This window comes from Telopea speciosissima, chromosome 5, assembly GCF_018873765.1.
Source record: "Telopea speciosissima isolate NSW1024214 ecotype Mountain lineage chromosome 5, Tspe_v1, whole genome shotgun sequence".
NCBI classification, from domain to species: Eukaryota; Viridiplantae; Streptophyta; class Magnoliopsida; order Proteales; family Proteaceae; genus Telopea; species Telopea speciosissima.
Genome location: NC_057920.1, coordinates 47668455 through 47694105, shown reverse-complemented (window position 1 = coordinate 47694105; position 25651 = coordinate 47668455).

Here is a 25651-nt window from a genome sequence, read left to right as displayed (position 1 = left end):
ATGGCTCGATCCCACACGCATAGAGAGAAGATATCCTACAGGAAAATGACAGGGCATATCTTATAAAGAACTAAGGTAAGGAGGGCTTTTGCCCCTTGATAAATAACGGGCTTTTCCATCTGCACCTTGCTTAACCATCATGTGAATTTATACAACTTTGACTTCTTCCAAAACACGTCAATCGTGCTTTTTCTTTTGTATTTCCCTAAGAAAACCTTTTGAAGAAGGTTTGATTTTGATTTTTTTTTCCTTGAAAGAACAAAGATGTAAGTGGATCGATTGGATTTATTGGTTTTTATTTGTTAAGATCATCTGCACAGAGCTGGGCCTTTTAATCATTAATTTTTTTTCTTGTAGTACTAAGTTGATATTTTTTTGTAACCGCACTAAGTTGATTTACATTCATTCAATTAAAGGGTAATATCATCTTCAAACCTGCTGTTGGGGAGGACATTATCATTATTCAAAATCTAGGGGAGGGGTTTGATATTATGGATACTTAGAGGGGAGGGGGATGATATTTACCCCAAAAAAAATTGGTATGTTTGGGTTTTTCTCGGCCTTAGCCATGCAACCAGGAGCTGGCCTAGGCACCCCCCTCTCTCTTCTCTCTCGGCTGCTGCCACCATGCACAACCACCATTTAAAAAAATAAAAAAACAAAGGTGGCCAAATTTTTCTTTAGACCTTGATTTTAGGGTTTTTGGGAAGGAGATGGGTGAAGTGGGAATCCTTTCGCCCACACCCTTTCTTTTTCCTTAATTGGGCTATAATTGTGTTTGTGTGCCCAAATTTTAATTGCCCTTGAGTTTTTTAATTTTTCTTTAATGCGTTTGGCAATAATTCTTTTCTTGTTTGGGATTTCTTAAGAAATTTCTTGAATCAACTCATTTTAAGAAAATAATATTTCTTATTTGGGGATTTTTTAAACCATGACATTCAAGAAAAGAGATGTGATTTCTTTGTTATGTATACATCTCTGTTGTGAGGGTTTCTTGCTTTGGGTATTTATGAGTTGTTCTGTTTTAGTGGTGTTATTGCCCACTAACAAGAAATCCATTTGAATGAAATCCATGAGAAGAAAATGGGAGAAAGGGAGTCATCCCACATCATCCCATATTTCAGAGAGTGGAATATATTTTGAGATGGTTACAAATAATCAAGATGTTAATAATATCTTCTTGTGGCGGTATTGGTTTTCTTTCACTCGTACCATTAGGAATGCGATGTCAAATCCCATCTCATGCAACCCCTGTTATATTTTTTTATATTCTATAGAATGAAAAATTAATTGGTGCTTGAGAAAGGGATATGTTTTTGTGTATGTGCGATAGAGTTGGTATTTGAATGTGATACAAAGTGTGGTGCTCCCTAATAGTGATGTAGGAGGATTTTTCAATGTAAATAGATAGTTGTAATTTAAATTTTATTTTTGAGAAGCCTTGTAAAGGGAAGCTACCGTATTACGTATCACTTTCTTGTATTGACTCGACATACAACTTCAAGTACCAATTTGGATCTCTTATGTGGGACCCTTGCGCACCCGATATATGGCGTATTATTATGTAGTTTGGAGATGTCCTTTCCTCATTGACTTTCTTTTGTTCAGAATCGGTTAAAATTTTTTGTTCCCAAGTCCACACACTAGTGAGATTTGATTATGAGCTTAACAAAATTTTTCATCTCACCGTGTGGAGAAGGGAACCATTAATTTTAATCAAGTTTCTTGAACAAAAATTTTACATATGTACTTATTGTCCTCCTTGTATATTATGTAATGCAGTGATGGCCACCAAAACCGTTGTTGCTAACCTTAACTAAGGCAATAAGTTGGATGGAACCAACTATGACATGTGACATCGTAAGATTCAATTCTTACTGAATGAGCAAGAATGCCTTGAACACCTAACCACTGAAATGGTAGAACCCGATGAGGGTACTACCATCCGTCACTGTCAAGACAAAGAGGACTATGATGCTTGGTTTAAAAAGGATCATAGTGCATGCTTCATTAAGTTGAGTTGCATGCACGATGATCGTATCGGCCAATATGAGAAGTGCGAAACTGCTAAGTTCATGTGGGACAAGGTTAAGTTAGACTGTGGCAGTACATCAACTATAAGGTTATGGGATATGACCTTGAAGTTTGAGATATACCGTAAGGACCCCAAGCACAACATGACTGAACACCTAAGAGTTATGAAGGACATGATAAGAAAATTGGATGATGCTGGGGTAAACCTTACCGATGAGCAGCAGGTTCAAGCCGTCATAAGGACTTCACTTGATTCCTGGGCCCAAATGAAAATAGTTCGTACACATAACAACGGTTTCAAAACTTTCAATGACATCGCCGTTCATATGGAACTAGAGGCAGAGCACCAAGAGGCAACCCATGCTCAAGACCTTATCACCCAAGCGGGGCAGCACAAGACCTCTGGGTCTAAGAGAAAAAGACAGAGGAAAGCAAGGAATCAGTAGCAGGCACAAAACCAGGCACCAAGTGGAAGCAAATCCGCCAAACGCAAACGTGACAAGCGAGGTGGAAAAAGATAACTTACTAAGGTCAAATTCTATAACTGCTAGAAGATGGGGCACATCGCTCGTGATTGCACTGAAGCGAAGAAGGTACCATTTCTAACCCTCTCTCTTTGTACTTTTGTATGTACACATGTTTTTGTTGCCCATACCCAATCTGATTGGATTATGAATACAGGAGTAACAAGACATATAAAAGAGTATTTGAAGGGAAGAACGACATAGATACTTACAAAGTCATAAGGAGCCGATAGCCCAAGGTCCTCCTCATGAAAAGTAGGGTGAGGAAGAATAGTTTCCATACCCGTTACTTGAGCGTCATTAAAAATCCATCCATGGAATCCAGGAATGTAAGGAATGTAATCTATAGCATGAGCTAGCCGATACCCGGATAATGGAGAGAAGAATCAAAAGAAGGACCAATAGACCCAGTTGCTACCTGCTACACTCATGGGAGGACCAGGTGAAGGATTTTTGGGAGGAGCAGGGGATCGCCCAACATACTGGGAAGAGAGATATGAAAATATCAATATGACTAGGCCATGCACAGTTTAAGACTCGCTTGAGGGCCATCACTAGTCAAAGGTACACACACGATCTCTCTCATGAGTAAATCCTAATAGTTTGCCAATCTATCTAAAAATCCCTGAGCATCGAGTTCCTCCATCTAGATAACCATCTCTTTCTCTGAAAGATGCTAAGGATTGTGCATCAGCTCAAGAGGAGGGTGAGGAACTAGTCGGACTTGAGACTCCGACCACTACCTGTAGAAACGCTGGATAACCATCTGTTTCTCTGAAAGACGCTATGGATTGTGCATTAGCTCAGGGGGAGGATGAGGAACTAGTCAGACTTGAGGCTCCAACCACTATTTATAGACAAGCTCTCCCAGGTACCAAGCATAGATATTATGGCCTTGGAAGAGAACTCGACAACAAGTCAACTATATCGGGGAATGCGGTATGGGCAAAAGGGTTGCATTTGACCTGTAATCAAGGAAAATACATGTTTTAAGGGAAACAAATGTATCAATTGAAAGAAAAAGAGGGATAAAAGATGCTTATCGTGAAGTAGTCGACTTCATTCAACTGCTTTCATGCTAAGGCAATGGGGACCCAATTGACACTTTTCTCTGAGCTATCGATCCCCACCTGCTGGTGCAAGGAAAGTAAGTCCAATCATCATCAATCAATTTTGGAGCTAGGAACCCTAGATGCTCATAGGCCCATGCCTGCACAAGAAAGAAAAATATCAGGAAAGAGACAAAAGAGAAAAGAAAAGAAAGACAAAGTGAGGAAGAACATACTTGAATAACAAAATTTTGATCATATAGTACCTCGATAAGTCCCTCAATATCCTGAACGCACAAGAGGTGAACCTACCCAATTTGGCCTAGAAGTGCGTGTGTGATCCATTTTTAAGCCCAACCCTTTTTTGGGAGGTATATCCTTCAAGAGAGAAAGAGAGAAATAGTCAATCCCCATCCACTTGAGCCAGGGTTCTGCCAAAAATTTGTCAAAAAAGTTCATCCGAATAAGCTACAGTTCTGCCAAAATTTCATCAACAAATATCGTCCGAATAAGGGTTCTGCATAAAAGTTCGAATACTGGGTTTCTCCCATAAGTTCGTCAACAAAGTTTAAGTCCAATCATCATCAATCAAAGTTCGTCAACAAAGAGAGAAACAGTCAACCCCAAGAAGGCGCTCCTGACACCCGAATGTAGTAGTAATGAACATGACGTTTATGTTTTTGTACCCCATCTATTTTCTTTAAGACTTCCTCTTTTGACGGTTATATGTGATGGCCAAAGTTTTAAATAGTATAGAGTTTTGAGTTGCTTGCTCCAATGTTAAATAATTATGAATGAATGTGTCATTTGACCTGTAATCAAGGAAAATACATGTTCCAAGGGGAACAAATGTATCAATTGAAAGAAAAGAGGGATAAAAGATGTTTACCATGAAATGGTTGAGTTCATCAACTGCTTTCATGCCAAGGCAATGGGGACGCAATTGACACTTTTCTCTGAGCTATCGATCCCCACCTGCTGGTGCGAGGAAAGTAAGTCCAATAATCATCAATCAATTTTGGAGGTAGGAACCCCAGATGCTCATAGGCCCATTCCTACACAAGAAAGACAAATATTAGGAAAGAGACAAAAGAGAAATTAAAGAAAAGAAAGACAAAGCTAGTGAGGAAGAATATACTTGTATAACAAACTTTAGATCATATAGGTTGATGGAACCAATGGGTAAGAGGTCCATCATCCTCAGAAAGTGAGCGTATGCAGCTCTGGCCCAGTCATACTCTTTGACACTATCATAAGAGGGGAAGAAGTGGACGAATTTGGCTAGCATCTCTCCCTTTAGGTTGCAGAAGAACACCTGGCCTATCATATAGTGTAATAAACTTCAAGCTAGTTGATCAAGCACTACCGAGGGAGAAGTATCGGTTAGCTTCTGGCCCTCCCAAACTATTGTCAAAGCATGGAGAGAAATGACATCCTCCTTGACTAGTAATCCCAGCAGATCTCAATGCTCCTAGAATCGGGAGGAGATTCTACCTCTTCCAAAATAGATGGGATGCCCCCAAACTCAAGACCAGTAAGGCATGAAAAGACAGGGGACTGATGGTCATCTGCCCCACCACCAAATGGAAAGTGTGGGTTCCTAGTCACTAATGCTCGAAAAGAAGGTGCACGATAGTAGGATCTATGACGTTAGCATCTAGATAGGTTGTATACTCAAAACCGGCTCTCTTAATTTGGTTCACGACTGCATCACTGTTGCGGGTGAAAACCTCCGATGCTCGGTTCGCCCACGGATGAGCCTGCAAAAACCAAGCGATGAGCACAAGAGAGCCGGTGTGGCTCCGGCCAAGGACTCTCTGACGCTCAAGTCAGGTCTCCAATGCAACAGCGTAACTGCGTAGTGAAAGCAAGATGATGAATGGTGCTCCATACCTGGGTATTTATAGAGTGAGGATGAGATGAGGCGGTTGGGAGAGTCCTAGTATGGTAGGAGTCCTTCTTTTGGAAGGCTCTCTCATGTAGAGCGGAGTTGAGAGCTATTTTCGGGGTCGGGCTCTTATTAAGGTAAGAGTCCATGTAGAGTGTGACTTCGTATTACGCTGGGATCGTGACTCGATTCTTATCCCGTGATTCTCGGGATGCGCTGACACGGCCGGACGATCCCCGGTGGGGCGCTATGGTAGCTTCCGTGGAGGAGGGCTCGGCCTAAGAGGTCGGCTTAGGAGGTCAGCCTGGTCGGTCCGCCCTGGCAGTCACCTCGGCCTGGGAGACCGGCCCGAGAGGTTGGTCTCAGCAGTTAGCTCGGCCAGGAGTTTATGGCTGACCTGTGTGAGCTCGGCTCAGAGCTCGGCCTCAGCCCCCGGCTAACTTGTGCGAGTTCGGCTCTGTCAGGTGACTTATCAGAGATAGGGTCGGCTTGATTTCCTGCTCGGCTCGATCTGGTTCTCGGACTGAGGTCAGGTCGGCCATATGGCAACCTCTAATTGGTGGGGTGTTTTGTGCCTCATCACAGGCCCCCCCACTCATCAGGGGTCGGCTCGGCACTGATGAGTGAAGTTTCCAGGTCTACTTGTCTGAAAGATTTTTGCGGCCGAGCCAAGCTTATTTTTTGCCTTGGATTTGACGTTGCACGGTCTGACGGTTGGGCATCAGTGCCACGTCAGCAGAGTCATTATGGCAGGCTTGGGAATTCGAAACGTCCTTTGATCTGGACCGTTGAATTATGCTGAGCTCTGCTCGGCCGTTGGATCAGTTCAACCCAAGAGTTATCAGTAGGGGACTTCTAACTATTCATTCTTCACTGCTCCAAGTTATTGACTTCTCGGCAAGCTCGGATTCTTCAGCTCTATAGCGCTCGGTGCTTTCTAGTTCGTGATCAGCTCGGCCTTTGCTTCGTTCGCGCTCAGCTCATCCTCAGCTCTTCTTCAACCAGTAAGTCTTCTCCGCCCAGTATGTCAGTTGGTTGTAGTCCCATGGGCGAGCTGTTCGCCGGGGCAGCAAAGGGCGCGAGTCCGAGCTGAGAGCTCCCCGCTCGTTCTCCCACCATAGACTTGTTGGGCTCGACTTTGGATGAGCCCGATGTAGTGGAGCCTCGTCAGGCCGAGGTGGCCGAGCCTCCATTGCTCCTGGAGTTCGACCACACGGCCCAACCAATTGCCGTGGACCGAGCCGAGAACTCTGGGTCGTCCTCATCCGATGAGGAGTCAAGTGAGGGAGATTCTTCCGAAGTGGGGGTTGGTTCGGTCAGCTCATCCGCTGACACCCCTGAACTCGAAGAAGGGAGTGTCGGCACCGTTCTGAGCACGATCACGGATGCCGACCTCAACTATCTGAGGACGATATATGCCATCCCCGAGGACCTTCAGCTCTGAGCTCCTAACCCAGGGGAGATGGCCTGCTACATCAGGCCCAACGAGGTGGCTTTGTACGAGCTACCCTTCAAGTATGCGTTTAGGCTCCCCGTCCTTGGCCTGGTGGACCAGATCTTGGACCATTTCCACCTATCCCCGGGTCAGCTGGTGCCGAACTCTTGGCTGGCCGTGTATAGCTTCTATGCTTTATTTTGTGAGATGGGCCGAGGCGCAAGCGTGGCGCTTTTCTCTCGGCTCTTCTTCTTGAAGAAGTCTCCAAAAACGGGGTGGTACTATTTCAGCCGCCGATCTGGGAAGAGTGCGTCCCTGGGTAGCCATAAGTTTTTGGTCGGTACGTCGAGCTTCAATAAGCATTGGAAGCCCCGCTTTTTCTTTGCTTCGATTCCAAACAGCCCTCTCCGAGCCGAGTGGAAGGAGATCCATTTGAACTATGTCAACAGGGTACTACCCCTGACCGAGAATGAGCTGACCTCGCTTGACTTGATCCCCCAGCGTCCACCCCTCGATGTCCTCCAGCTTCAGGACGAGGGGTTTCTTCAAAGGTGGCATATGACCCTTGGTAGGAGCCCCAGCCGAGCCCGTTTTTGTTGCCCGAGCTGACCCCTTTACTCAGTCTTCTTTTCTTTTTCAATTTATTTTTGATGTTTGGTTTCTCTTGCAGTGGTCGGCCATATTCCCCCTATGGATACCGCTCGGCTAAGGGCCGAGACCCTTGCGAACCAAAAGAAGAAAAACACTGAGAAGAAGTCCTGGGGCGAGTCCTCCAAGGCCCCCAAGGGCAAGGCCGTGGTGCCGAGCCCGCCAGACGCTGTGGTCGGCCTTGAGGCCGAGAAGAGTATGGGCCCCGCGGGGTCTCAGAGGAAAGGGAAGGACCGAAAAGGTGAGAGGAGCCCGTCGAAAGATACCAAGCGTCAGAAGCTCTCGGTCAATCTGACGAGTGGTGGCCTTCCGCCCGTGGCTTCACCCCCCAACATCTCTCGATATGTCTTGGGGAGGGCCTTAGCCAGCAACGTTCCTGTGAGGCCGACCTGGCGCCTCTTCCCAGGGGACTCGGCATTGACGTCGGCCGCACATGCCAAGGAATGGCTGGACGCAGGTCGGCTTTCGGCTGACAGGGAGAAGCTCGAGGCGCTGTCTGACCCTGAGCTCCTCTCCACCCTGTTTCAGGATTTCAACATGGTAAGTTTCCTGGTCGGCTCTTGTGATTAGGTCCGACCTGTGTAATCTGTCCTGACTTTTGTTCTCATGCTTTTTTGCAGAGCTTCGCCAAGGCAGTGGAGACCATGCTTCGTTTTGAGCGGCTCTTGACCAAGAACCACTCCTTGGGCGTCCAGTGCAAGAAAGCCTACCAGGATGCCCAAGATGCCGTTCAGAGGCGTCGGGAGACCCAAGAGAAGCTTACTACCGCCGAGGCCGAAGTGGAGAGCTCTAAGGCCGAGGTGATCAGGCAGAAAGAGAAGGTCCGGGCTCTGTAGGCTCAGCTCGCCGAGGCGAGGGAGAAGGCCAAGGAGGACCTGGCCATGGCTCGGGACGAGGCGATCAGCGACTATCTCCAATCGAAGGAGTACGCTGATGTGTGCCATGAGATCAGGAAGCCTCCCTATGCCGAAGGTTTTGAGGCAGGCCGGGCTGATCTCTTGGCCGAGATCAAGGCGGTCTATCCCGATCTCAATCTCTCACGTTTTGATGATGACGCGACTACCTTTGCCGGGGAGTTGGGAGATGAGGAGGGAGCCGAGGTCACCCAGGCTCTGCCCCTTGAGGAACCTACGCAGGCCGACCTCTTCGCCCTTGACACTGAACCCCAAGACCCCCTTGCCGAGCCTACCGCCGTGGATGTCCCCGAGGTCGCCTCCAAGTCCACCGCCGAGGAGATTGAGATGTAAAAATTTTTTTTTTTTTTTTTCTTGGGGCCGAACTGCCCTCATTGTAACCATGCCTAGGAGTCAGCCTGTACTGAATAAAAAATCTATTTTTCCAGAATTTGTCCAAGTGTTTTAGCTCGGCATTCTTAGCCTTCTTTTCCTTGTGTATGTTGTTCCATTTTAGGTTGTGGCCGAACTAACGACCCGTTCCGCCAGCCGAGCTTAGGGACTTGTCTATTTTTTACCCATGCTTCACGTGGTCATCGGTTCGGCCATGCCATGCCCGAGGTCAAGGTGATTTTTGCCTTGGTTAGTTAATTCGCCGTTCCCATCGGTCCGATCGGATCGGCTATCATATAAGCAGATGCATGGCCGAGCAGCCTTCCTGGCCGAGCGTAATGCCTTAGCTCAGTTTCAAACTTTGTTTGGCTCGGCCAAGGGGAGAGTTTGCTCTTGTTAGTTCAGACATCGGTCAGCTTTTGAGGCCCTGTCTTATGACTTGATTGTCGACCTATGAGGGCAGGTCTTCGAGGTCGGCCAGGTCTATGAGGACCGGTCTTACGACTTGGTTGCCGACCTATGAGGGCCGGTCTTTGAGGTCGGCCAGGTCTATGAGGACCGGTCTTATGACTTGGTTGCCGACCTATGAGGGCCGGTCTTTGAGGTCGGCCAGGTCTATGAGGACCGGTCTTACGACTTTGATTTAGGAGCTTGTAAATACGTTAAGTGGCAGAAAAAGACTTTATTTAATTGAATCAACCGTCGAGGCTGAAGTCGAATACAAACATGCTCGTCAAAAACCTTGCCGAGCAAAATACTTATGGAAGCCGAGCAGAATACTTATGGAAATTACTAAAAAAATTTCTTCAAATTTTTTGAGTTCCAAGGTCTCGGTACCTTCTTGCCCCCCGGAGTCTGCAAGCGATACGTCCCAGGGCGAATTTGCTTGGAGACTATGTATGGGCCTTCCCAATTTGGTGCTAACTTTCCTTGCTGCCTTGGCTGGGATGCGCTGAGTTTTCTGAGGACAAGGTCCCTTTGACGGAAGTGCCGTTCTTTTACTCTTCAGTCATAGTACTTTTCCGTCCTCTGTTGGTATGCCGTGTTCCGGAGTAGAGCATTTTCTCGAACTTCGTCGAGGAAGTCAAGGTTGGCTCTCAACCCATCTTCATAGGTCTTCCCATCGAAGTTGAGCACTCGGTACGACGATGCCATAATTTTGACCGGGGCGAGGGCTTCGGTCCCATAAGCGAGGCAAAAAGGGCTCTCCCCGGTTGGTGTTCTTACTGTCGTCCTATATGCCCATAGGACACTTGGGAGCTCTTCCACCCATCTTCCTTTGGCCTCATCTAACCTTCTCTTAATGTCGGCGAGTAATATTCGATTGGACACTTCTACTTGTCCATTTGCTTGTGGATGAGCAGCTGAGATGGGTCGAAAGTCAATGTAGAAGTGTTCGCAGAACTCTCGGAAGGTCGGATTGTTGAATTGCGTGCCTTTATCTGTGATGATCACTTTCGATAGCCTGAACCGGTAGATGACCTTATCTCAGAAGAATTTCTCCATGTTCTTCTCGGTGATGGTTGCAAGGGGCTCGGCCTCGACCCATTTAGTGAAGTAATCGATCGCCACTACCACGTACTTCCTGTTTCCTGATGCCGAGGTGAAATCTCTGAGAATATCCATTCCCCACATAGCGAAAGGGATTGGACTCAGCATTGAGGTCAGCTTTGTTGCTGGTCGGCTCGGGATTGGTGCAAACAGCTGGCACTTCTCGCACGTCTTCACATACCTCATGGCCTCTTCTTGCATTCTTGGCCAATAGAATCCTTGCCGAAGTATCTTGTATGCGAGAGCTCGGCCACCCATGTGACTCCCGCATATTCCCTCATGCACCTCGGCCAAGGTATACTAGGCTCCCTTCGGTCCAAGGCATCGGAGAAGAGGGGCCGAGATTGCTCTTTTGTAGAGCACTCCGTCGATCATGGTGTACTTGGCAGCTCGAATCTTGACCTTTCTTGCTTCGTCTCGGTTCTCCGGGAGTAGGTCATTCTCCAAGTAGTTGACAATGGGGTCCAACCAGGTTGGCCCATCCTCTTCAATGTGCTTTACGCTTTCTTCTTGTAAGGATGGCTTCTCCAAGATCTCTATGTACACTGATCGGTTTAGATCTTGGAGGTCGGCCTCGGCCAACTTTGATAAGGAGTCAGCTGCGGCATTCTCTTTTCTCGGTATTCGAGTCATCTCAAAGTGTTCGAGTTCAGAAATCAGATCTCGTGCTCGGCTCAGGTAAGCTATCATCCTTTCGTCTTTCGCCTCATAGTCTCCATTGACCTGGTTGACCACGAGTTGGGAGTCGCCTCGTACCTTCAACCGCTTTACGCCCATTGCCTTGCTGACTCGAAGTCCGGCTAGGAGGGCTTCATACTCGGCCTCATTGTTTGAGGTGGGAAACTTGAACCTCAGGGCATATTGGATCAGAAACCCCTCGGGGCTCACCAGGATCAGGTCAGCCCCGCTTCCTTTGGAGTTGCTTAAGCCATCGACATTCATGGTCCAGGTCGGGTCGGCCGTAGCCCCAACCTCTTCTACTATCTTTTCTTCCCCGACTTCAAGGTCGGGCCCTGTGCATTCGGCGATGAAGTTGACGAGGGCTTGTCCTTTTACCGCCGTCCTCGGACGATAGCTTATATCGTACTCACTCAGCTCAACCGCCCAGGTGATCAGCCGTCCCGAAACGTCGAGTTTGTGTAATATCTTCTTGAGTGGCTAGTCGGTCAGTACCGCGATCGGATGAGCTTGAAAGTACGGACTTAGTTTCCTTGTGGCCATAACAAGAGCGAATGCTACTTTCTCAAACTCGGAGTATCTTGTCTCGGCGTCGACAAGAACGTGGATGATGTAGTATATGGGTTTTTGAGTTCGACTTTCTTTCCTAATCAACACCGTGCTGACCGCTACAGGGGTAGCGGCTAAGTAAACTTGAAGCTCCTCTTTTGGCTCGGGTCGGCTGAGAAGAGGCGGGTTCTCCAAATATTTCTTCAACTCTTCAAAAGCTTGTTGGCATTCGTCCGACCAGATAAAGTCCTTCGGGTTCCGGATATTCTTGAGGGCCTTAAAGAACGGTAGGCACTTGTTGCCTGAACTCGACATGAATCGTGCCAACGCCACCACTCGTCCATTTAGCCTCTGTACTTCTTGGATCGTCCTTGGAGGGCTCATCTCTTAGATGACCCTGATTTTTGCCGGATTGGCTTCGATGCCTCTGACAGAGACTATGAATCCGTGGAACTTTCCCGAGGTCACGCCGAATGCACACTTGGTGGGGTTCAGCTTCATTTGGTTCTTCCTCAATACGCCAAAGGCTTCTTCCAGGTCGGCCAAGTGGTGTTCGGCCTTTAAGCTCTTCACTAACATGTCATCCACGTAGACTTCCATGTTTCTTCCGATCTGCTCGCAGAATATATAGTTTACGAGCCGCTGGTATGTTGCTCTGGCGTTTTTCAATCCAAACGGCATGACCTTATAGTAGAAATTTTCTTGGTCAGTTCGGAATGCCATGTATGGCTCGTCCTCCTCATGCATCATGATTTGGTTGTAGCCGAAATATGCGTCCATGAAACTCATCATCTCGTGACCGGCCATGGCGTCGATCAAGAGGTCGATCCGAGGTAGCGGGTACTCATCTTTTGGACAAGCTTTGTTGAGGTCGATGTAGTCGACACACATTCTCCACTTCCCGTTCGGCTTGGGGACCATGACCACGTTAGCCAGCCAGGTCGGGAATTTTTCTTCTCGGATGAACCCTGATCGGCAGAGCTTCTCCACCTCTTCTTTGATCGCGGTTTGCCGATCAAGGGCTTAGTTCCTTCTCTTCTGCCAGATTGGTTTTCAGCCTGGATCTATGTGGAGTCGGTGTTCAGCTATATGCTTGGGTATGCCCGACATGTCGGCAGTCGACCAGGCAAAGACATCGGCGTTCGCCCTTAAGAAAATTCCGAACTAATTCCTCTGATCATCATTCAGCAATGATCCGAGCTGGACCACCTTTGCTGGGTCCTCATCGCTGAGGGGGAACGGGGTCAGGTCTTCCACGGGTCGTCCTCTCCTCTCGATGAGCTCATCCCGTTGATCCTCGGGGAGGTATTCGACGCACATTGCCATTCCTCGGACATTGCCTTTGTTTTGCTTGACAAAAGTAGCATAGCACTCCCGTGCCTTCTTCTGGTCGCCTTGGACTTCGTCGATTCTGTTCTCGGTGGGCAACTTCATCTTCATGTGCATCGGGGATATGATGGCTTGGAGAGCGGTCAGTGAAGGGCGGCCTAGTATGGCATTAAAAGCTACTACCGACCGTACTACCATGAATTTGACCTGGATCGTCGCCTGGCATGGAGCTTGCCCGATCGTGACCAGCAGGTCGATTGAACCCTTAATGGTCGCGGCAGCTCCCGAGAACCCATGAAGTGAGGTGCCCTCCGGCTTGAGAGCTTCGTCGCCGAAGCCAAATTACCGATACGCGTCTAGCGACATAAGGTCCACGGATGCGCCGGTATCGACCAATACTCGATGGACAGGTCTCTTTCCAATTTCTACCTGCACCACTAAAGCATCATCATGAAGCAAACTTATACCTTCGAGGTCGGCTTCGGTGAAGGAAATCATCGCCGCTGGCTTGAGCTTCTTGGGGGGCATCTCGGCGACTCCGAAAAACCGTGTGTTTGCCTTGGCTTTTCGAGTAGTCTCTTGTCCGGGCCCTCCGAGGATGGTGTATATGGGAGCTCCCTTGTCACTGCTCGGCCCGGACCCATCCTCCTTCTCAGCTCGGGCTTTATCTTCATCTTGCTCGATTCGCCAATTTTCGGGCCTCGGCTCGGTTCTTCTTTGATCGCACTCTTCAGGTCGCCGACCCCCACGCTCTTCATGACCTCCCTTGACATATTGCTTCAAGTGGCCCGCTTTTATCAGCTCTTCAATTTCTCTTTTCAGCTAGTAACAATCCTCGGTGTCGTGGTCGATGTCCTTGTGGACTTGATAATATTTGTTGGGATTCCGAGATGACCCCGCTTGCATAGGTCGGGGCTGGTGGATGTGCCCACCATCTTGTATTTGCATCAAAATCTCCTTGCGCGAGGTATTCAACGGGGTGTAATCGGGGCTCCGAGCTCGATCCGATCTCTCGGCTTGGCGATTCGTCCTGGGCCGTTTGTCTTCCTTGCAGTCATTGGTTGTCGGCCTTTTCTTATCGGCTCGGCCTTCGTTTCCCTTCCGGGCCTGGAGAACCTCGACCATATTTGCAAATTCATTACACCTCTCTAAGAGCTTGGCCAGGTTTCTGGTCGGCTTCCGGGCCAAATCCTTGATGAGGTCCATGTCGGCGATCCCGTTGCTCATAGCCGTATGGGCCGTGGCCTCATCCAAATCCTTGATGTCTAAGGATTCCTTGTTGAAGCGGGAGACGAACGCTCGGATCGACTCGTCGGGCCTTTGCTTCACGCTGAGGAGGTTAACCGTTGTCTTCTTGTGTTTCATACTACTCTAAAAGCGCATGACGAAGGGTCGACAGAGTTGGGCGAAGCTTGTTATGGAGTTCGGCGGCAACCAGGAGAACCATGAGGTCGCCGCGCCCTTGAGGGATGCAGGGAAAGCTCGACAAGAAACAATCTCAATCCCCCCGTACATGGTCATCATCGCATTAAAGTAGTTGATGTGATCCATCAGGTTGGTCGTCCCATCATGTCGGTCGAAGGGGGGAGGTTTGAACCCGGTGGGTAGCGGCGCGGTCATGCTCTTAGGAGGATAAGGGTGACGCCCGACCAGCGAATAGGCGTCCGGGGTCGCTTGTTTCTTCAATCCCTCCACTTGCTCCGCCATGTCTCGTAGCCGCCTCTCCAGCTCGGTTTCAGGTGCTCGGCCAATCGGCTCGTCCACCCGGTACAACTTGTTTTGCTCGCTCGGCCTAGGTCGACCATTTGGCTCCTCAGCCCGAGGTCGGTAAGCTCGGTCGTCCCGTTGTGGTCGGCCGTTCTGGTCAGCTCGGTCAGCACCATCCTTCCTTGTTCTTCTTTCCACCTGAAAGTTGGACCCACGGGGGCTCCCCTGTTGTTCTTCTCGGGGAGGCGAGCTTTGACGCCGGGGGGTATGACGAGATCCTTCTCCTTGTCTCGCAGCGCGTCTTCCATTCGGCTCGTTCCCTTGTTCTCGGACTCCCCTCGGCTGCCCGTCCTCTCTGAGTCGTCCAAAAAATACCGACCTCCTCGCTACCGAGCCTGCTGGTTCGATTTCCTGCCCTGTTCTCGGGCTTCGGCGATGCTCTTGCTCATCCCGTCGAGCGCCTCTGCTAAGGCGCGGAGGAGGAGTCTTCTGACGAGACGGGTGTGAGGACGCGGCTCGGCTAGGCTCGGCCCTACGTCGGCCACCATTTTGCTGCAAGTTTCTCTCTGTGCGGATCGGGGCTAGAGGGGGCGCGACCAGTGGTTGGCCCATCAGCCGGCACCGGGCCATCTGGTTCATGAAGGTACGCAGCATCTCGTTGGTGTGGAGCATCTGCAGCTGCAAGTCCATAACTTGCCGATTATTTGCTGGGGCTTCGGGGTCCAAACTCTTCGGTAAGGGCGGTGGCGCTGGTAGGCCCAGCCCGCTCAAGTTTGGCTCGGCCTGCACCCGGTCAGTCGCGGCTGTGGCTAGCACACCTCCCCCATTCTCACCCTCTAGTGGGGGAATGGGATTAATCGTGGTGCCCGTGACGGACTGCGCACCCACTGCCCGAGGGGGTCTTCTGTTCACACCCTGCCGCGAAGCCTCAGGGGGCGGTGATCTCCTCGCCTGCACAACGGGCTGTGGCTCGTTTGCACGGGAAGTCGAGCCATGCTGCCTTGATCTCGTGTGCACCATTATCGTTGCTCTTGAAGTTGGTAGAAACGACGATGACTTGTTGATGTCGTTCCCACAGACGGCGCCAAATCTGTTGCTGGTGAAAACCTCCGATGCTCGGTTCACCCACGGATGAGCCTGTAAAAACCAAGCGATGAGCATAAGAGAGCCGGTGTGGCTCCGGCCAAGGACTCTCCGACGCTCAAGTCAGGTCTCCAATGCAATAGCGTAACTGCGTAGTGAAAGCAAGATGATGAATGGTGCTCTATACCTGGGTATTTATAGAGTGAGGATGAGATGAGGCGGTTGGGAGAGTCCTAGTATGGTAGGAGTCCTTCTTTCGGAAGCCTCTCTCGTGTAGAGAGGAGTGGAGAGCTATTTTCGGGGCCGGGCTCTTATTAAGGTAAGAGTCCATGTAGAGTGCGACTTCGTATTGCGCTGGGATCGTGACTCGATTCTTATCCCGTGATTCTCAGGATGCGCTGACGCGGCCCCGTGATCCCCGGTGGGGCGCTCTGGTAGCTTCCGTGGAGGAGGGCTCGGCCTGGGAGGTCGGCTTAGGAGGTCGGCCTGGTCAGTCGGCCTTGGCAGTCACCTCGGCCTGGGAGGCCGGCCCGAGAGGTTGGTCTCGGCAGTCAGCTCGGCTAGGAGTTTATGGCTGACCTGTGTGAGCTCGGCTCAGAGCTCGGCCTCAGCCCCTGGCTAACTTGTGCGAGTCCGGCTCTGTCAGGTGACTTATCGGAGATAGGGTCGGCCCGATTTCCTGCTCGGCTCGATCCGGTTCTCGGACTGAGGTCAGGTCGGCCATATGGCAGCCTCTGATTGGTGGGGTGTTTTGTGCCTCATCACACAAAGGGATATATACTAGTTATGTACTAGTTGAGGGAACTCATACCTCTTGCACTTAGTGGGTGAGGTAGCAGGAAGTATGAAAAAGAAAAGGTCATGGGACCATCATTGAAGGGCAACAAAATACATCCGACTTTCCAAGAAGTAAAGCATGATAATCTTTGCATAAGAGGAAGTAAGACTTACGTGAACCTCTACTATGTCCATAGATGTGGTGAACCGAATGTCGGAGAATGCTCCTTTGGTACAACTCTGCTTGTTTCTCAATGAATTTAGAGCTTCCCATCCTATACTTCCATTTCCCGGTGGGTGGAGGCTTACACGAACTCATAATCAAGCGAACTAAAAAAAGTTAAAAAGGAATTGAGGGGTGGATCCAACAGGGCTTTGTCGCAAAAAAACCAAGTTAAGGAACCTCCACTTCCACTAATATAGTGAATATCCTAGGCCATCCATGGATACGTGGAATGGCCCAAGCCAATCCACAAATCCATGTTACCTTTTGCGTCCCATTTCAATTCGTTTTCAATCGTTTTCCAACTTGTTTTGACCATTTCCCAGATTTCTTTCACTATCTTAAGCGTTCATCATGATCGTTTCACGATGCGTAGTTTGGCATCCAATTTTGATCATTTTCAATTGTTTTCTGAGTTGTTGAGTTTGTTCTGACCATTTCTCGGGTTTGTTTTGCCAGCTTAAGCAATCATCATGACCATTTCCCAATGCATGGTTTTGTGTCTGGTTTCGATCATTTTTGACCATTTTTTGAGTTTTTGCATCTATTTTACCGTTCCCCAAATCCATTTGGTCATTTAGACAATTATCATTACCCTACATCGCTTTGCACTTTTTCGTCAGCAATCCTTAGGGAAGGCAATCTGCATGGTTTTCAACCTTGTGGAAGGTAACCTACATATTTCTTAAGCCATGTGGAAGGAAATCTACTTGTGTTTCAACCTTTGATAGGCAACTTGAGTGTTTTTTTGTGGCTTTATTTGGGCCATGATTTTATTGATCAATTTTAACCGAGTTTGGTTTTATCGTTTGTAATTTCGCATTGCACCTCCGTCACCCCTGAGCAGGGTGTCGCCAATACATGCTTTGGGTGACAAAATCAGATGCTCTTTTAACTTTTCCCTTCGGCTGACGCACAAGCCTCGACAAAAGAAGGGCATTCTGTAGACGTTGAATTTTGTCCCCCCCAACGATGATGACAATGGGATGTGGATTGACATTTTACCTCTTTCAAGAAGGACTGACCCACCACAAACACCAAGCTTACCCCGCCGTCCCCAATAAGATTCTTATAAATGAATTTGAGTGCAAAATACTTGACATTAGCTAGTGGTGCAAAAGTAGCTTTAAAAAGACTGTCGAAAATCCACCCCGATACCAAAATGGTGTTAACACATGTCTTAAATTTTAAAATATTTTTGGACTAAAAAATGGACCACCATCTGTAGTATTGGATAGTGCTCAGAGATGAATCCAATTGTATATTGCACTAAAAAAATCTGATTTTTGGACGTAAATCGACGGCCAAAACCATACCAAAAGCATCCGCAGAATCATATAATGGACCCTAAATGGTGGTCCATGGATCCCTTAAGCCTCTCTTTTTTTCTCGATAAATAGGAAACCCCCACTTGTTCATTATGATCCAAATTTTCTAAATCCAGAGCCATTTTCTGAGAAGTTTCTCCTTGTTTTAGTATTATTTCGACACCCCGATGTCCCTTTCCCTTGTGATAGTCCCTCGATAAGCCCCTCGATGTCCCAAATCGACAAGAAAGGTGAACCTACTCAATTTAGCTAAGAAGTGCGTGTATGATACATTTTTAAGCCCAACCCTTTTTTTGGAGAGAGAGAGAGAAATAGTCAATCCCCCTCCACTTGAGCCAGGGTTCTACAAAATTTTGTCAAAAAAGTTCATCCGAATAACCCGAGGTTCTGCCAAAATTTCATCAACAAATTTCGTCCGAATAACGGTTCTGCCAACATTTTGTCAAAAACATTTGAATAAGCTGGGGTTCTGCCATAAGTTCGTTAACAAAGTTTGTTCGAATTAGTCGGAGCTCTATCGAAAGTTCGCCAAAGAAGCAAGGAAATCTTCCCTTTCCAATCTTCGTCAAAAGCTACAGTTAGGTATGTCTATCCCTCAGTTCACTTTAAATTCGGCATAATGTAGGTTTTTTTTTTCAAGTAAACTATTTTTGTGAAAATATTAGTATTTGTATATTAACATAGCGTGTTTGATTTTTTTTCAGTATTTTAAATGCATGCAATTTAACAGTATGTTAGCCTCGCATTTAGTTTAGGACATTTTGTTTTGAGAGAATATTTGACTCATATCTTAGCATCTAGTAGAAAGATCGACTCATTGGGCGGAGTGGGCTACGTAAAACCGTCTCACCTTCGTAACTTGACCTCTTACCCAAACTCTGGCTATACCATATGGAATCAATTGTAGCCCTATCCTTTAACTGGGATTTGGGCTACCCACATAGGGTTCTAGGCCCATAACAACCGAGGTGGCGACTCCCCTTATTTATTTTCTTTTAATTTTTAAGTCGTGCTTCCCGCACCCCCTTTCCTTTTCATTGAGTTGCTCACAAAAAGGGACCAACCCCAAGAAGGCGCTCCTAACACCCGAAAGTGTTCGCGCCCGCGTTGTATCTACAAGCGGCAGATCACCCACATAATAGACAAAGTTAAAGACAAAGAGTAACAGACAAAGTAATTAAATCACAGAAAGAGAATGATAGACAAACAATGCTTTTATTGTACATAGTCATGCATTCCACCTATTGTATGATCAGACATAGTATTACAGATTGATAGTTATCATAGTAGCATGTCATGGTATCATTTGCACAACATATTATGATTATGAATTGTATGCTTTCTCGTTGGGCTACCTAGCTCACCCCACAAATATCATTGTTTTTCAGAGCATATACATGTTGAGTGTCAGTGCGCCGACTGTGTCAGGAGAGCTAAAGGAAGGGGAGTAGCTCCTTCTAAGTAGATGATCAAACACAGAGCCAGAGAGTAGTGATAGACCTTTTGGTGTTAGATGTATTTTGAGATACACTTGTGAAATCTATATATTCAGAATAGTCTTTTGATGTATATGATAGCAAATCCTGATATGTAAACAGATGCATAGTACAGTATGATGGCTTTTGCCAAATGTACACAAGTATTTTACGAAATGTTTATGGAGTTCCCACTGCAATATTTTGATGTCTCTAATACATATGAATTTTGATGTATGTTTTATAGTTTTGCACATAGTAAGTAACTGACTTAAAACAATATTTAACAGTGGTCCGTGAGGGCCAGTACCATTACCCTAGATTTGAGGCGTTACACACTGGCCTTAATTGGCACCCACAATCATAGGTATACACATCGAATTGGGGGGGGGGAGTTGAGGCAAAGACTGTAAAGAAAAAAGTAACTTATGGAATGACTTATTAACAATGGAACTATGTTCACCTATGATTAAAAATTGCAAATGTTGATTCATAAGTTGCTTATGTTATATGGAATGTTTTGTAAGATGATTGAATGCTATGATCCAACGCAAGAAACTTGATTCTTACACTTCATGTTTATATGAAATATATGTCACTACTTGGTTGTGTATCTTGCTCACTAGGCTATATAGCTCAGCCCAGTACTACTTCATGTTTATACGAGATCAAGGATTGAAAGACAAAGGAAAGGGAGTTGCTGAGCAAGAAAATACCAATTGAAGGATCTGACCCTTGTTACCTTTTGGTGTATATAAGGTCGTGTAAAGTTAAGAAATTATGTTGATGCTATGTTTTATTTCTAGACTATTTTAGATGCCAACAATATCACTACTTATTATGAGGGTTTTAGTTGGGGAATTATGTTAGTAATGAACATGACGTTTATGTTTTTGTACCCCATCTAATTTCTTTATGACTTCCGCTGTTGACAGTTATATGTGATGATCAAAGTTTTAAATACTATAGGGTTTTTAGCTGCTTGCTCCAATGTTAAATAATCATGAATGAATGTCACATTTTTCCTATTCGGTCCGAGCCGGATTTGGTGTCATGGGCACACTAGGTCTAGGTGTGTGGTGTCGTGACATCTGGGCCTTACCTAGAGACTAAATTTTTTCATGATTTTTCCATGTTCAGTGGGGGAGGTGGGGTTTGGCTGGCTTCCTGCTGATGGCAATGCTGAAGGTGGGTCCATTACTGCAAGTTCTTGTCCGGGTATCTTTTTATATCCCTCTTTTTATTCATTAATTTAATACATCTCTGATCTTTAGAGAAAAAGAAGAAAGAAATAGGAGACATGGAAAGGTGGATTTATTATAGAATTTTGAAAATAAGCAAACATGCATGAAGATAAATTGCAAGTAAATATAGTAGTCATACTCCTACACAATACTCAAGCCCAAAAGATTGGCATTATTATCTTATCCCTGCTTCTTCTGGGTAAAGTCTTTAAATCGCTCTTCTTCCGTCTCTTTCTATCATTTTAATCGTCGTGGGTTTCATTCCGTCCCATATTTGAGTTGGGAATTGGAGGAGGAGGAGTTGAGGGTTTATGTCGCAGCTTCCTAACATTTAAATCTGCAAAACAAACAATCCATAGTCAACCTAACAATTCCTATCTATTAAATCAAGTTCTATTCTCTGTTTTAAAATTTTTTTTTTTCTTTTGTTTTCAAAACTGAAAGTTTCTATAAGAAATAAGAACCTGATTATATTCTCTTTCAAAAACTGTAGGTTCAAGCACAGAAATAAATATTTGTCCTCTTCTCTAGTTCAGAAAACAAACAAATGAAAATTTTCATATTTTAGCTGTGACGATAAATTGATTAGTTGGCTAGATAATTAGTGATAGAAATCAAATCCATAAATGTAATTAAAACTGAGGCTACATTTTTTATTATCCAGAAAACTAAGGCTTTTGGATGGTGAACACTAGAAAAGGTTGAGATTTTTAATTTGAAAACTGATCAAATATTTTGGACATCCAAAATTAGACTAGATTATAACTACCCATACCTGCAGAAACCATTCCCAACTGCGTCTGCATGAAGAAGATGACACAGATAAGGACTGCCAGAATGAGGGAACGAGAAAAGGAATAAATACCCATACACCCGAGATTTTTGTTTTACATTTCATTAGAAAGCATACGTACACATCTCCTCTCCTAAAGCTTTTCAGCTACTTATATAGTGAATGACATGTTTCCTCGCCCTGCCCTTGTCAGCCAATACAATCATGCTTCCCACTACCTCTCTACTGATTTGATGATTTTAAATTCATGTCAATAACTCAAATAGTCTTTACGTGAGAGTGATTGCTGTTGCCAGTTTGATGGAAGGGCTCGGCATCAAATTTTGTCTATCTGTAGATGGGAGTAGTAGTAGTTAATAATAGTTTCTAGTACTAGCACTTCTCTATAACCATTTAAAATAAAAAATATCGATCTCATTTTGTAATGTGAATGATCCAAAATTTTCAATGCAAAATTAAGGTCTTTTTGGCGGTTCATGTTTGTCTTGACATGCCACCTTATTTTTTGTCCGAGAGAAAGTGATGTAACATAAGATAAAAAGTCAACCATACATACACCCGAGATTTTTGTTATACATTTCATTAGAAAGCATACTAAAATAGTAGGATTATTATATGGAAAAAGAAAAAGGGACGTACTCAGTGCATGAGGCTCCCGCCACTGCAGGGTCTTGGGAGAGTCATAATGTACGCAGTCTTACCCTCTTTATGATCTACCATGTTTTTGTCTCCTTAGAAATATTGAACCCAAGAACTCTCCGATGTTGATTATAGAAAAGCAAAAAATAGGAAATCTTTAATCCCACATTAATTTGGAAGGAGTGTGAAGGGAGGTTTATACAACATAATGGGATCTTCTTTTTTTGGTTTTTTGTTAAAAGATCAACAGTTTTATAAGATTTGAATTTTTAGCAGTTTTATAACAATAAATGGAAGGAAACTATACAGAAATAATATCAAGGCATCCCTCGGTGGATGAAAATAAAATAGTTTAGAGAAAATTACTTGGACACCCCCTAGACTATGACTATTTGGCTTACTATCCCCAATTTTTCAAACAATTACTTGAATACCCCTTGTATTTTACCCTTTCTTTCAAGTAGGTCCTGCCATTAGTTTAGTGATGATGTCATCGGTTAAACTTTTTGTAATGCCTAAACTACCCTTAAAAGGTAGTGAAGTGACCCTTCTATCCTGTTCCTCCTTCTTCTTCTTCCTACAACCCAATTTCAGATTCAAACCCTAATGGATTTCAGAAAAAATTCTCTTTTTTTAAACAATTTCAAATCAAAATAACCCAAAACCCTTAATCGATTTCAGATTTAAACCCTAATATATCCCTTTCATGGCCGATTCAATAAATACAAAATAGGATTTCAGATTTAAACCCTAATTAGGGCGATTCCATTGGGGAAGACAAATTTCTGATTTTCGTCTTCCTCTTCTTCTTCTTCTTTCTGCACTTTGAATTCCTCTTTCTTTTAAGAGAACCCACCCTATTGTTTCAATTTGGTGATTCTGTTCTTCATTGATTTTTCTGCAAATCAAAGAAATGGACTTGGGAATTGGGATTAACCAAGTTGTATCCATCATCTTTCCTTTTTTTGTTTTTGAGTTGAAAAGTTGTATCTATCATCAAGGAAAGTATATTTATAGAGTAATTGGGTCTGAGATAGGTGGGTTTTATGATTGTGATTATGTTGAGTTGTTAATATAGATTTATGAATGTATGATGTTGATGATGACCTTCGTACTCTATATTTTCTTTTAATGGCTACTGAAGGAAGAGCATAAATGGTTGTTTTGTATCTAAGATTGGTGGGTTTTATGATTGTGATTATGTTGAGTTTTTAATATAGATTTATGAATGTATGATGTTGATGATGACCTTCGAACTCTATATTTTTTTTTAATGGTTACTGAAGGAAGAGCATAAATGGTTGTTCTGTATCAATTTCAATTGTTATCCAAGCTTCTCTGTTTCCCAGTTATTTATTTAGTTCTTTGCCTTCTGAAAGTAATCCGTGAAGATTAGAGTATGAAAAACTTTTCATTTCTTTTTTGTTCTGTTTTTCTTCTGGGCTCTTAGTACAGAGCAAGAAGGAGAACAGTAGCTTAGTTTCAGAGTAAACAACAAGACTCCTGCAATAGCAGTAATCCGTCACGTTCATGGAATGGGGCAAAAAGTTAAAAAAACTAAATCTCTCTGCTTAAAAGCCATTAATTAGATGCTTTGCTTGCTATATGAAGAAGAAGAAGAAGGAGGAGGAGAAGGGGGGTTTCAGGAAGAAGAAGAAGAAGGAGAAGGGGGTAAATCTGTTAATTTCACTGTTTTCTATTGAATATGTGATAAGGGTAAAATGGACTTTTCCATTCAACTACTAACAGCAAGCTAACACCGTCAGATTTCAGGGGGTGTCAAGTAATTGTTTGAAAAGATGGGGATAGCAAGCAAAATGGTCATAGTCTAGGGGGTGCCCAAGTAATTTTCTCAATAGTTTACACAAAAAGCTGCTCTCTTCTCCACCTTCGGCATTGCCATCAGCAGAGATAAAGAGCTAACCGAAAAATAAATCATCCATTATCTACAAACTGATATCTTGGTCTCTCTTGGGTATCCCAAATTTTTTTTTTTTTGGCTAGAAGATCATTTGTATTAAAGAAGAAAGAATATAGAAATGTAAAAAGATTAGTATCCAAGGAGCCAACTAGCAACTACAGACTAGCTAGAAAAGAATCTACCAAGTTCGGCATTGCCATCAATGACAAAGGCTAACATGCTACACAAGAACTAATATTGAATACGAAATCTTGGCCTACATTGGGCATCCATAATCAGGTCATCCTGCACAGAGGGGGGCAGGGAGACCTGAACAGACGAATCCATGAGCCTTGCTGCTGATTTTGAAAGGAAATCAACAATTGGATTGGCCTCTCTAAAACAATGTGATACCTTCCAATCTATAGACAAGAGAACGCTTTGAGGGACACCAATTCTGCCTCACAAACCATGCAACAAGATTCCTAGATGCCAGAATAGATAGCCGCCGAGTCACTCCATGCAAAGTTTTCGAATATCTAGATTACGAGTATGCTCCGAACCAAGGATCAACGCCCAAAACTCATCTTCAAAGTTTGTTTTGACCCCTAGAAAACTCTTGAAGGAGAACACCACCCTTTCTTTGTCATCCCGAAGTATTCCACCAGCACCCGATCTATCCGGATTTCCTATAGAGCACTCATCCAAGTTAAGTTTGAACCACCCATGCGGAGGCGCAGCCCAAAAGATCTCCAAATACACTAGTGCCCTGCAAAAATGAGAATTGGAACCCCATTCTTCGAGCCTACAGAAGATCATTCATTGATGAAATCAAATGCTTGAAATATGAGGACAGGGAACATATTTCTCTCATATTTCTCTCTTAAGTAATTCCTAGGTATGAGATGGCCTTCTCCATCATCCGTCAAATCTTCTTGAATTCCTCTCCATCCAAATAAAATAAGGGATCGAAACTAGACCTACTAACCATGCTACTTTGAAGGATAGAGATTTAGAGTTTCTTTTGCACCACGTACTTCACTCAAATATAGAACTCGGATTTTGCCAAGTAATACCCAAAGAATAACGAAAGGACTTCCAGATAATGATAGCAAACTCACATTTCAAGATAATATGTAAGAAACCCTCATTACCACGCCGACAAAGGTCACACCTTGAAGGGATGGGAACTCCTCTAGTAGCAACTCTGTCATTTGTCAGCAATTTACCTTGATGCAATTTCCATGCAAATACTGATTGGAAGGTCTGAAGGAACTTATTCGAAACCATTGAGTACCAGGCCACCTTGGGACATTGAACACACAAAGCATCCCAGGCTGTTTGAACATAAAAGCATCCTGATGGATTTAGAGTCCACGAGCAATCATCCTCCAAGGGAGGGTATGGAAGTCTTACTGCCTTAATAGAATCAAAGACCTTCAAAAGTGTATGAGAATGGACCTGGGGAAGACGCCATTCACCCTCCATAATATAGTCAGCCGCATGAGAAG